This window comes from Bufo bufo, chromosome 9 (genome assembly GCF_905171765.1).
Source record: "Bufo bufo chromosome 9, aBufBuf1.1, whole genome shotgun sequence".
In the NCBI taxonomy this organism is placed as follows: Eukaryota; Metazoa; Chordata; class Amphibia; order Anura; family Bufonidae; genus Bufo; species Bufo bufo.
The window spans coordinates 169,266,319-169,280,368 of NC_053397.1; positions in this window are offsets into that span (position 1 = coordinate 169,266,319).

The following is a 14,050-nucleotide window of genomic DNA, read 5'->3' on the forward strand; positions in this document are numbered from 1 at the left end:
TACAGGCGTGGGTCACTTTTGCTACATTTTTCAAGCTGCTATAAGTTTCCTGACACTGGAAAAAATGGTTTGCACAGCAGAACATTAGAATAGCTTTATATGCAGATAGAGTGCTCCAATATATTCGATTGTGCAAATTGGCAATTAATGATGCGCATATTTTGGCGCAATACATGTGGCAGGTGCAGCACTATGAAGTGCCTTTTGCGCTATGGCATTAGTAGAATTTTGGTATCTCTGACTTTTAGTCGAACCAGACTGTCTATTGCTCTGTAATTCATCTAGCGCCGTTCTATGGAAACAGTAGGTTTAAAGAGCACACCAAATGCTTGAAATAAACTTTTGATCAGGACTGTATGAAGAAAAGTTGAAGTTAATAAAAAAGTTAAGACCACTTGAAAAATAGCAAAAAATCATATTTAGCATGGCTGGATCTTAACAAGGTTCCAAGTAGAGCTTCAACATGCAACAAGAAGAAATGGGAGTGAGACAAAACATTTTTTGAGCATTCAATTTAATGAAAGCAACAAATAAACTGAAACAGGCTGTTTTTCAGCTGATCAAAAGTTTAGGACCACATGCCTTTAAAGTGAATATGGTTATAAGGCAGCTCTCACCTGTGTTATTGCAATCACCCTCTGTGCACGGATGCCGCACCTGGATGCAGTAAAGTCTAGAAATATGTGAAGAAAATATCCAGCCCAGTTCAGGTGAAGTATGGTTGTCTTTATTCCAGCGTCTAAAAACTGTACAGCAAGTGTAAATCTACGCGTTTCAGACCTCTCAAATATATGGGTCCTTCCTCATGACAAGCATCATGCCTTTAAAAGGCCAAATCTGTGCAAAGATGTGGATTCATTGTCATTTTCGGTCAGGCAGTCACACGTTGTGATGGCTAGTGTTGATCACGAATATTCAAAATGCGAATTTTAATCGTTAATATCGGCATTTCGAGAATTCGCGAATATTTAGAATATCGCTAAATATATTTGTAATCGTGAATATTCGATTTTTTTTAAAATACCAGTTCATGGGAATTTTTATGTGAATATTTTATGCGAATTTTCGCAATCAAGAAAATAATGCCTGGAGATCATGAATTCGCGAATTCTCGCATATATGGCGAATATTCGCCCCAATATTCGCGAAATATCGCAAATTCGAAGTATGAGAAAGTATAGAGATAATATTAAAAATACCAAAAGAACTTACTACTCAAATAAAATAGGCAATGCGGCTAACAACACCAGAGAACTTTTCAAAGTGGCTAAAGAACTAGCCAATCCTAGATGTAAGATTGCAACAACGGAGCACTCTCAAGCACTGTGCCAGCAAATGGCCAACTACTTTGCTGAAAAAATCCAGAAACTTAGGGACAATATCCCTATGGTTCATAAGACGGACGAGACACTTTCTTCTTCACTCTCAACTTTACCCTATTCCCTCACAGAATTTCAGCCCATCTCTGAGGAGAGAACGATTCAAATCATTGTAGCTCTTAGATCCTCCTCCTCGCCTCTAGACCCATGCCCGGCGGTCGTGGTGAAGTCCGCCGCGGTTGCAATGGCACCATACATTCGAGACATTATAAATTGTTCCTTTTCCAGCGGTTAGGTGCCGGCTATTCTGAAGCAGGCAGTGGTAACACCCCTGCCTAAGAAACCGGCACTACCTGTGATCGATATGAGTAACGTTAGACCGATTTCGGGACTGTCTTTCGCTGCAAAGATAGGCGAGAGGGAGGTTGTTGCACAACTACAGGGATATCTGGAGGCCAATCACATTCTTGACGACTTCCAGTCGGGATTCCAACCTGGAAGGGGTACTAAGACCGCTCTGGTCAATGTCCAGGACGATCTACTGATGGCATTAGACCAGAACGACTCTATGGTCCTAGTCCTTCTGGACCTATCATCTGCTTTTGACACGGTTGACCATCAAGTGTTTCTGAAACGGTTGAAAGTGGTAGCCGGATTAGATGGAAAGACCTTGGCATGGATGGTCTCATTTCTCCAGGACAGGGTACAACGAGTGAAGCTGGGGGTATTTCACTCAGCCGATCTCCCACTGTCCTGTGGACTACCACAAGGCTCGCAGAAACAAATGAAGAGGGAGCTCATAATACCAAAAGTATATAAATTTTATTAAAGCATGTTAAAAATACCAAAAAAAGAAGTAAGGTAGGTACATAAGATGCCGTGAGGCAAGGTGATGAGAGCGGAGAACAGAAAGAGCGCCACCCTGGGAAGAAAAACACACGGATATAGAGATGGAAAAATGTAGTATATAGTGATATATAACATGGGAATGGAGAATATTGGGTACAGTGCCCAACCCATGAAATGGGTAAATAGATGAAAAAACCATATGACATCAGGTAAAGCAAGGTCAACTCATGCACCCCCACTGGCAACAGATGCAAACGCATAAAGGTGAAAGTATGTTGCATAGAAAGCAAAGTGCAAGTGGACAAAAAATGACCACACAGCCAGCGGGGGGCAATAGAGGACCAAAGCTTACCTGGAAAGACCGTGTGCAGCGAGACCCAGGGTGGCGCTACCCCAACGCGCGTTTCGGCGTGCCTTCGTCAGGGGGTAGCGCCATCACTGTGAACCAGGTTTAAATAGACTCTCTTAGCCAATGAAAGTGAGTACTTACTCGTCCCCAGGTGTACATGTTAGAAAGGCGCGCAGAAATCCTGGTAATCCGCATCCAGCCGCCCCACGGCCGGCGTCCCGCCGACACGCCCACACCATGTGATACAGATCACATGATCGGGTGGCTCTGACGTGAGGACGCACGGGCGTGAGGCGCCGGAGGCGGTACCCAGGATGACGCGCGCACACATGACAGAGGGGGAGGAGAATCAGGAAACCAGAAAAATAGTCCGAAATGCTGCCTCTCAATTTTGGAAACGGTAACCAGGCCATATTAATGCATAATGATAGTATAACCATGGCGCATCAAGACATCGATGCGGCATGTATAGCTCTATAACAATATATATATATATATAGGTGAACACTTCAAAGAATAATATGCGGATACAATAAAATGCATTCATAAAATTGTATACATATTGTACATAAAGAAAGAATAATATTAGAAGAAAAATAAAAAATGAAATGTATATGCATACGGCAACATAATTAAGGATAACAAACATGATTATAATAGAGTGTGGTTAAAAAGCAGAGAATAGAGGTCATGATCTAGATCAATGAATAAATGAATAAATAATTAATGAAAAAGGACATGCTAAAAAAGTGAAAGGGGGAAGATTATACATGTGAAATAAATATGTAAAAATAATAGTGCGAATAGGGAACTAATAAAGTTCATGAAAAGTGAGTGGAGAATTCATCATATATAATGATAAGTAATAATTCATAACGAGAAATGGGGGAAAAAGCATGATGTGCGGGGGAATAAAGTGAAGGGAATGAAAATAAAAATAATAATAAAAACAGTGTAAAGAATGATAATAGAGTGTAAATGGTGAAGAGGGATGAATAAATTAATTATGAAAAAAGAAATTCATAAGATGTATATAGATAAACCTGGCTGAGAAATAAATACATAAAGCCAGGGAAGAAGGAAAAGGTGTTGGACAGGAGTAGGGCCCTATAAAGAGCATATACGGTTGCGTACTGGTGTAAAAACACCAGTAATAACAACATAGGAGACTCGAATTATGTGTCAACATGAGAGAACAGGTGAATATAAATATGGCCAAAGCCAAAAGCCAAATACAGAGCAAGGTGCTGCGGGAAAAAAAAGAAAAAGAATAAAGTAGAATAAAACACCAAAAAGTGTATAATAGCTATGTCCGTAAATTGGTCCCGCAAACGAACCACATTAAGAAGAAACAATAGTAACATCATGTTGGAGATAATCCATTCCCAAAGAAATCAGAGAGACGCAAGGCGACTGGATATCCATCAAATGGTAGGCTAAAGAGAGAGAAAAATAATGGAATAAATAATAAAGAATCAAAAGATAAGAGAGAAAGTCAGTAAAATAATATACAAACAACTGTTAAAAGAATAAGGTCCACAGTAGTGGGCCCAGCGGCTACAAGAAAGAAGAGAAGCCCAAATTCTCATTCAGGCCCCTAGGGCGCAATGTCCCAAGGGTCCATATCCAGCGGCTCTCCTTTTGAGCCAGCCGCTTGGATGTATTGCCTGCACGTAAATCTACCTGGATACAATCTATACCTCTAACTCTAAGACATCTTGGATTACATGAGTTGACCTTGCTTTACCTGATGTCATATGGTTTTTTCATCTATTTACCCATTTCATGGGTTGGGCACTGTACCCAATATTCTCCATTCCCATGTTATATATCACTATATACTACATTTTTCCATCTCTATATCCGTGTGTTTTTCTTCCCAGGGTGGCGCTCTTTCTGTTCTCCGCTCTCATCACCTTGCCTCACGGCATCTTATGTACCTACCTTACTTCTTTTTTTGGTATTTTTAACATGCTTTAATAAAATTTATATACTTTTGGTATTATGAGCTCCCTCTTCATTTGTTTCTGCTGTTTCACTCGGGAGCTTTTACCGAGTTATACTTTAGGTGTATCCCCTGTTGCCATTTTGGGTGGGCACTGTTCCTCACTCGCTCTGGGGATACCCTGGGTCATTTTTGTTTATCTGATCAATTTCTACTGTGGTTTTTCACAGATCCCTGACTTTATGCTCAACATGGATTACAAGGCCAGAGAACTTTCTTGGCTTTCCCAACTAGATGCCGTTTTCAAGGATGAGGGAGCGGTTGGTGGTCCCAGCGGTGGTATGAGTAAGGAGGTCCAGAACTCATTATTGTTATTGCTGCACAAAAGGGCCCGTATTTGGTGGAACAAGGCTTTCTTGGAGAAGTATCTCCAGAGAGGGCTAATACCTAGGGGCCTTAGAATACAGGTGTTCCCCTCCTTTCCCATAGAGGATGACGCCTTTGTATCTAAATGGGAGGAGACCTGTAATCAAAGCTCTTTTACGTTTATGGAGCTTTTGATTGGCCATAATAAAAAAAGCCTGGAACAATTAGATGCGGAGATTGATCTCTTACAGACACGTTTATCCAATATCTGTAGCCCAGAACTTTTGAAAACTTTTCAGGAACAACTGGATACGAAATATCCTGTCTGGGAAAAAGAAATTCAGGAGGCCAAGATCCAAAAGTTCTCAAGAGATAACAACGATGCACAACAGAATCGTATATACAAATGGAAAAGTCGAGATTCCTATAGAACTAGATCCCGCAGCAGATCGTCCTCAGTCTCTTCCATGTCATCTATGGGGGAGTCCCAGTCACAGGGTACCTATCCTGCTCGCCAGACCCGTAATAAAAGAAAAATGGAGCAGGGCAATGGACAGGGACGGAAGAGACAACCGGAACCAATTACGACCACAAAACACCTGGACAGGGAACCTAAGGTAATTAACTTATCTGACTATACCCTCTCCGGCACAGATACCTCTCTGCTGGAGAAGGGATTATCCTATGTACCTAGCTGTAGGTTCGATTGTTTCACTGCTATTAAGGATTTGCACCTCTTTGGACGTTCCCTAATGATGAAGAGGTGGCATTGCAGGAGTGATTCAATTGGTTCCCTGAGTTCCGAGGAGGAACAGCGAGCTCTCCATATTTTGGAGGACCTCCTATTAGAACAGGAGAGACCCGCTACGACTACTGTTAATGAAATACCATCGGCCATTAAAAAGAGATCTAAGAAATTCCCCCCTTTGTCACTATGTCCGGCAATTGACCTCTTTGTTAAGACGGTCAGCAAGGACTTTGAACGGATTTCTACATCCGTCCCATATGATAACTTAAATAAGGACCAACGACAGAGCCTTGCCAAACTTAAAAATCTTCCGGATGTTATTTACAAACCAGCTGACAAGGGGGGGAATTTGGTGATGTGGCCCCGCAATATGTACTTAGCGGAAGCCTATCGACAGCTAAAAGACCCTATCTGCTATCGGAAGTTAACCTTTAACCCTACTATCTCTTTCAGAGGTGAACTTCTGAAAATCTTGGATGCTGGATTGGAGGAAAATATCATATCGAAACAGATGTATGAAGCTCTCATCATTCAGGAACCATCTATTCCTACATTATATTTGCTACCAAAAGTCCATAAGAATTCTTCTGTACCTCCAGGTAGGCCTATTATATCTGGATGTAACAGTATGGTAGAGAATATCTGTAAGTTATTAGATTTCCATCTTAAACCCATTGTGGAGACTCTACCATCACATGTTAGAGATACATCCGATTTCCTGCAAAGGATACAGGGCATTACCCTTGAGGAGGACAATATTTTGGTGACATGTGACGTAGAGTCCCTCTACACGAGTATCCAACATGTAGACGGACTACGGGCAGTGGAGTTTTTTCTTTCAGTCGGTAATCTACCTAAGGACTTTTCTCTTTTCCTGCTGCAACTTCTTAAGTTTGTGCTGACGAGGAACTTTTTCTCGTTCAATGGGTCCTTCTTCCTGCAGCTCCAGGGGACAGCTATGGGCGCGGCATGTGCGCCGGCGTATGCCAATCTGTTCCTGGGGCTGTGGGAGAGGGACCTTTTCCTGTCAGACAGACACGTCATCATGGACCGCGCCATTCTTTGGGCGCGGTACATAGATGACGTCTTCTTGATCTGGCAGGGTACTGAAGAACAACTTCATGTTTTCTTTGAATTACTGAATACTAATTCTAGGAACATCAAATTGACCTACACTCATAGTAGAGAGAGAGTTGATTTCTTGGATGTCTCTGTGTTTAGGGATGCTGGCGGCCTTCTCAGGACGGATGTTTTTCGTAAAGAGACGGCCGTCAATGCCTATTTACATGCTACATCTTTGCATCCTACCAGTACCATTTCTGCCATCCCTGTGGGCCAGTTTTTACGCATCCGTCGAATTTGTTCGGACGATGCTACCTTCGAAAGACAGGCCAGTGAACTGAAGGATCGGTTCCTTGCGAGGGGTTACAGCCATCGGGCAATTAAAAAAGCCTATTGGCGTGCTAAAACCCAGGATCAAACTCTTCTGCTGCAAACCAAAGGAGATAAGATGCCGGATAACAAAATTAGATTTGTAAGCACATACCACTCACAGTGGACAAAAATGAGGGAGATTTTGACCTTACATTGGTCCATTCTATTGACGGATCCCGTCTTAGAAAAGCTTCTACCCATACGACCTCTTGTTACGGCACGTAGGGCTAATACCCTACGGGATAGTCTGGTTCGAGGCTATCTTCAACCGACACCATCTCAACTCTGTATTGGACAAGGTAGCCCTAAGGTTGGCTTCAGACCATGCGGCAGTTGCGCCGCGTGTCCAAATATGGAGCGCTCCTTTGATTTTGTGGATTCTTCTGGAGCGAGATCCTTCAAAATCCTTCAGTCCCTCACGTGCTCCAGCACACGAGTTGTTTATTACGCTGTGTGCCCATGCCCCAAGGTATACGTTGGTTTGACGACCCGTGAGCTGAGGGTTCGTGTGCGGGAACACGTGAGGGATATCATTAATGCACAGGAGGTGAAGGAGATTGAGACATTAAAACCCATCCCTAGACATTTCAAGGAATTTCACTCTTGTAATCCAAGATGTCTTAGAGTTAGAGGTATAGATTGTATCCAGGTAGATTTACGTGCAGGCAATACATCCAAGCGGCTGGCTCAAAAGGAGAGCCGCTGGATATGGACCCTTGGGACATTGCGCCCTAGGGGCCTGAATGAGAATTTGGGCTTCTCTTCTTTCTTGTAGCCGCTGGGCCCACTACTGTGGACCTTATTCTTTTAACAGTTGTTTGTATATTATTTTACTGACTTTCTCTCTTATCTTTTGATTCTTTATTATTTATTCCATTATTTTTCTCTCTCTTTAGCCTACCATTTGATGGATATCCAGTCGCCTTGCGTCTCTCTGATTTCTTTGGGAATGGATTATCTCCAACATGATGTTACTATTGTTTCTTCTTAATGTGGTTCGTTTGCGGGACCAATTTACGGACATAGCTATTATACACTTTTTGGTGTTTTATTCTACTTTATTCTTTTTCTTTTTTTTCCCGCAGCACCTTGCTCTGTATTTGGCTTTTGGCTTTGGCCATATTTATATTCACCTGTTCTCTCATGTTGACACATAATTCGAGTCTCCTATGTTGTTATTACTGGTGTTTTTACACCAGTACGCAACCGTATATGCTCTTTATAGGGCCCTACTCCTGTCCAACACCTTTTCCTTCTTCCCTGGCTTTATGTATTTATTTCTCAGCCAGGTTTATCTATATACATCTTATGAATTTCTTTTTTCATAATTAATTTATTCATCCCTCTTCACCATTTACACTCTATTATCATTCTTTACACTGTTTTTATTATTATTTTTATTTTCATTCCCTTCACTTTATTCCCCCGCACATCATGCTTTTTCCCCCATTTCTCGTTATGAATTATTACTTATCATTATATATGATGAATTCTCCACTCACTTTTCATGAACTTTATTAGTTCCCTATTCGCACTATTATTTTTACATATTTATTTCACATGTATAATCTTCCCCCTTTCACTTTTTTAGCATGTCCTTTTTCATTAATTATTTATTCATTTATTCATTGATCTAGATCATGACCTCTATTCTCTGCTTTTTAACCACACTCTATTATAATCATGTTTGTTATCCTTAATTATGTTGCCGTATGCATATACATTTCATTTTTTATTTTTCTTCTAATATTATTCTTTCTTTATGTACAATATGTATACAATTTTATGAATGCATTTTATTGTATCCGCATATTATTCTTTGAAGTGTTCACCTATATATATATATATATTGTTATAGAGCTATACATGCCGCATCGATGTCTTGATGCGCCATGGTTATACTATCATTATGCATTAATATGGCCTGGTTACCGTTTCCAAAATTGAGAGGCAGCATTTCGGACTATTTTTCTGGTTTCCTGATTCTCCTCCCCCTCTGTCATGTGTGCGCGCGTCATCCTGGGTACCGCCTCCGGCGCCTCACGCCCGTGCGTCCTCACGTCAGAGCCACCCGATCATGTGATCTGTATCACATGGTGTGGGCGTGTCGGCGGGACGCCGGCCGTGGGGCGGCTGGATGCGGATTACCAGGATTTCTGCGCGCCTTTCTAACATGTACACCTGGGGACGAGTAAGTACTCACTTTCATTGGCTAAGAGAGTCTATTTAAACCTGGTTCACAGTGATGGCGCTACCCCCTGACGAAGGCACGCCGAAACGCGCGTTGGGGTAGCGCCACCCTGGGTCTCGCTGCACACGGTCTTTCCAGGTAAGCTTTGGTCCTCTATTGCCCCCCGCTGGCTGTGTGGTCATTTTTTGTCCACTTGCACTTTGCTTTCTATGCAACATACTTTCACCTTTATGCGTTTGCATCTGTTGCCAGTGGGGGTGCATGAGTTGACCTTGCTTTACCTGATGTCATATGGTTTTTTCATCTATTTACCCATTTCATGGGTTGGGCACTGTACCCAATATTCTCCATTCCCATGTTATATATCACTATATACTACATTTTTCCATCTCTATATCCGTGTGTTTTTCTTCCCAGGGTGGCGCTCTTTCTGTTCTCCGCTCTCATCACCTTGCCTCACGGCATCTTATGTACCTACCTTACTTCTTTTTTTGGTATTTTTAACATGCTTTAATAAAATTTATATACTTTTGGTATTATGAGCTCCCTCTTCATTTGTTTCTGCTGTTTCACTCGGGAGCTTTTACCGAGTTATACTTTAGGTGTATCCCCTGTTGCCATTTTGGGTGGGCACTGTTCCTCACTCGCTCTGGGGATACCCTGGGTCATTTTTGTTTATCCTACCACAAGGCTCGGCACTATCTCCAGTCTTGTTCAGCATCTATCTGACACCATTGGCCGACATCATCAGGAGCCACAATCTTCAGTTTCATGTTTATGCGGATGATACACAACTGTACTTTAGGCTTACCAAAGGAACAGTTGATCAAGTCGATCTGGCCGGATGTCTCTTGTAGATCGATCACTGGATGAGTGCCAATCATCTAAATCTTAATGGCACCAAAACTGAATGTATTACATTCAGTGACCAGAAAATTACACCCTCAGCACCCCAATGGCCATTGTCTTTTGGACCAGTCCCTGAGACAGCCATCCAGGTCAGGGACTTGGGAGTGGTCTTGGACTCCAGATTAACCCTGGCTCCTCAGATAAATCAGGTGGTTAGTACATGTCACTACCAGCTGAAACTTCTGAGGAGGATCTTAAAATACATCGAATCCCCTCTCAGGAAAGCCTTGGTCGGAACAGCGATCAGCAGTTGGTTGGACTATTGTAATGCCTTGTACATGAGACTCCCTAAGAAGAACTTGCATAGACTTCAACTTGTGCAGAATGCCGCAGCAAGGCTACTAACGGGTGTTGCCCGTCGAGAGCATATCACTCCCTCTCTTAATGCCTTGCACTGGCTCCCCATCCAACAACGGGTGATGTTCAAGATTGGATGCTTCATGCATAGGCTATTCCATGGTGTGGGGCCCCTGTACCTGCGACGGAAATTCACCAGGTACGTACCGTTGAGGACATTGAGGTCTAGTAACTCTGCAAATTTTAACATTCCACAAGTTAACAAGATCAGACGTGGAGGTAGATCCTTTTCGGCTCAAGGGGCCAGATTTTGGAACCACCTACCTCTGGCCCTGAAAATGATTCCCAGTCTTCTCTCATTCAGACGTGCACTGAAAACCTTACTTTTCAAACAGGTGTTTGATCTTCCTATATAACACTTATTTTTGATTCATATAATTTTGGAGTTTTTCCTAAATTTTAGTCTATAAATTCACGGTTGGTAATGTCCCTTCTATTTTAAAGATACTTTTTCCTCACGTTTATTAATTTTGTTCTCTTCACATTCTCTATATCTCGTCCGAACCCTTTGAGCTCTGGGATGAAGCAGCGTTTGAGATCCTGGGGTCGGCAAGGGTAAGAAGCTGCTTCTCCGCAGCATGCAGTATTAGAGTCCGGCCGGCGGGGGGGCGGCCCCCTAGGTGAGGGGGGGCACCCCGCACCGGAGCACAATGCCAGGGAGCTGTGCGGCTCCCCACGCGGCACACGATTCAAACCGGCGGGGCCCATGGTAAAGGAAGGGCTCCCCCTGCCCCGGTGCACATTGCCAGGGAGCTGCGCTGCTCCCCACGTGGTACGAGTGTCCAGCCGGCGGTGGGTCGGCCCCTGGCTGAGGGGGGGCTCCCCCGCACTGGTGCACTGGTGAGCTCCCCACGTGGCTGTGTGTAAAGGTGCAGGGGACACCGTGTCCCCGCTCCTTATCTTCAATAAAGTCTAGCACGGGCCGCCGTGCCGTTAGTTAGGCAGGGATCAGGGGAAGGAGTACTAGGCTAGGTCAGGGGGAGCAGATCATAGGCGGTGGCTGGCTTCCTTCTGCCGGCCGTACATAAGGTTTCCAAGGGGGTTATTTAGGCACAGGGTGTTAGTTAGTCCATGCAGGTGATCTGCTTTATACCATGCTCTTCATGCTCATACTCAGAGCTGTGCCCCATACCATGTTTTTAGGCACCACTCGCATCCAGAGCTGCATGCACCCACTTGTTCTTGCATTATGTGTTATACTCTGCTGCCACTTAAAGCTGCATTTCTTTTCATTGCTACATTATGATTACTCAGTATTCTTACTAGGGCAACCAGTACACCGCTCTGATACTGCTCTTCCTATAAGCATAGCTGCTTTCTTTTCAGGCTTAAGTTTCTTTCCTCGGTGATTTGTTACATTCCATAGGTCTACTTTTTCTGTTCACTTCGAAAAGGAGAGAAAGAAAAAAATATATATATATTTTTTTTTGTGGTGTTCTTTAGTCCTGCTATTCATTCACTTAGACTGGTCTCCTTTACTTCTGGTTCGCATTCACTCAGATTGGTCCCCTGCCCCAGTTAACCAAATAGCTCCCTAGCGGTCAGTGGGCCAATAGGAGTAAGTTCCTACTATGTTTTCACAGTTGTTCATTCGTTTGTCACGACAAGGGTCTTCTCTTAGCGAACTGCAATGCCTCTGGCTCTTGTTTTTCTCCCATCTGTTTCAATTTTGTGGTTGGTTTAATGTTTCATTTATGCATGTGGTTCGGATCACTAATGTCTATGCATTTTCCTTTAGCTGGCTCACGTTGTAAAAGTAAAAAAAAAAAAAAAAAAAATCCAGTTTAGGGTTGCTGGGGTGGTAGGGTGTTTTGGGTGAGGTAGTTGTCCAGCAGGAAAAATAAATGCATTGACATATGTTTAAAAAAAAAAAAAAAACACAGCGTTTAGCCATACTTATACTTCGGTAGCAGGCTTTTGTTGGTGAGTGCAGCCTCCGTGTACTTAAGTAGTATCGGGGGTGTTGAGACGAGCCACTTAGCGTTGGCGTCAGTCGGTGCTTACACACGCGTGGTTCAGTGGGTTACTTTCGTCATGCAGCATCGGCAGGGGTTGTGAGGAGCGCTATTAGGTTAGGGTAGGGGTGCCGCAGCAGTGATACGTTTGGTCACCTATTTGTTATTACTTGTTTAGGTTTCAGTTCGGCCAGCTACTCTGTGACACTGCCGGGGTAGGTTGCTGACATGGCCGCCAGGTGAGTTAGGCGCAATTCTCACGTATGGGCTACCTTTTGTGCTTCTTGGGGTTGGCAGGGGTGGTTGAGGCCACCGTCCTGGGCATACGGGCATGCAGCCCCACTTTTGCTAGTTCCGCGTGGTGGCGCCTACTGTCGTGGCCACTGGGGGGGTTTTGTAAAAAAAAAAAATATATATATATATTTTTTTTTCTAGGCAGGTACTGCCAGGTCTGTCACGTCTACAGACTCGTTATAAAGCCCTGCCACGACTGCAGGCATTAGTCTGTCACGACTACAGACTCGTTATAAAGCGCTGCCACGACTGCAGGCATTAGTCTGTCACGACTACAGACTCGTTATAAAGTCCTGCCACGACTGCAGGCATTAGTCTGTCACGACTACAGACCCGTTACGAAGCCCTGCCACGACTGCAGGCATTAGTCTGTCACGACTACAGACGCGTAAAAAAAAAACAACAAAAAAAAAACTGGCTATTCAGAGGCCTGGTGGGGCCATTGCATACAGTTATTGGGGTAGCGCGTGCTTAGAGCAGGTATGATTGTATGTTTTCTGATACCTGGTTTACATGCGGGGCGAGTGTCTGCAGTTGGCTCAAGCTATGCATGCTGTGTTTAAGTGATGGTAAATGTGGATCAATGGTCGATTAAAAAAACATGGTACGGAGGCTCTTTCACGCCTGGGCAACGGCAGAGAGTGCCAGGCGAGTGCTGGTGTTCACGGTAGAATCAGACTCGTTTACACGAGACCCACATTACGGTCTGCGACTTGTCATACTCTGGGACGAAGCAGAGTTGGGCGCTAATGGTCAAACGACTGTGGTTAGCATATTTTGTCCGGCTGTTCAGGGGCTTGTTGGGGGCTATTGAATATTGTTATTGGGGTAAGCATGCGCCTAGAATAGGTATGGTCGCATGTTTTCTGATACCTGTTACATACGGGACGCATGTCTCCAAGCTACGCACGCTGTGTTTAAGTGATGGTATTTTATTTATTTCGTTTTTGGAAGGGTCATGTATAGGGATGAGCGAACCCGAACTGTATAGTTCGGGTTCGTACCGAATTTTGGGGTGTCCGTGACACGGACCCGAACCCGGACATTTTCGTAAAAGTCCGGGTTCGGGTTCGGTGTTCAGCGCTTTCTTGGCGCTTTTTGAAAGGCTGCAAAGCAGCCAATCAACAAGCATCATACTACTTGCCCCAAGAGGCCATCACAGCCATGCCTACTATTGGCATGGCTGTGATTGGCCAGTGCAGCATGTGACCCAGCCTCTATATAAGCTTGGGTCACGTAGCGCTGCACGTCACTCTGCTGATACAAGTGTAGGGAGAGGTTGCAGCTGCGACGTTAGGGCGAGATTAGGCAGTGATTAACTCCTCCAAAAGACT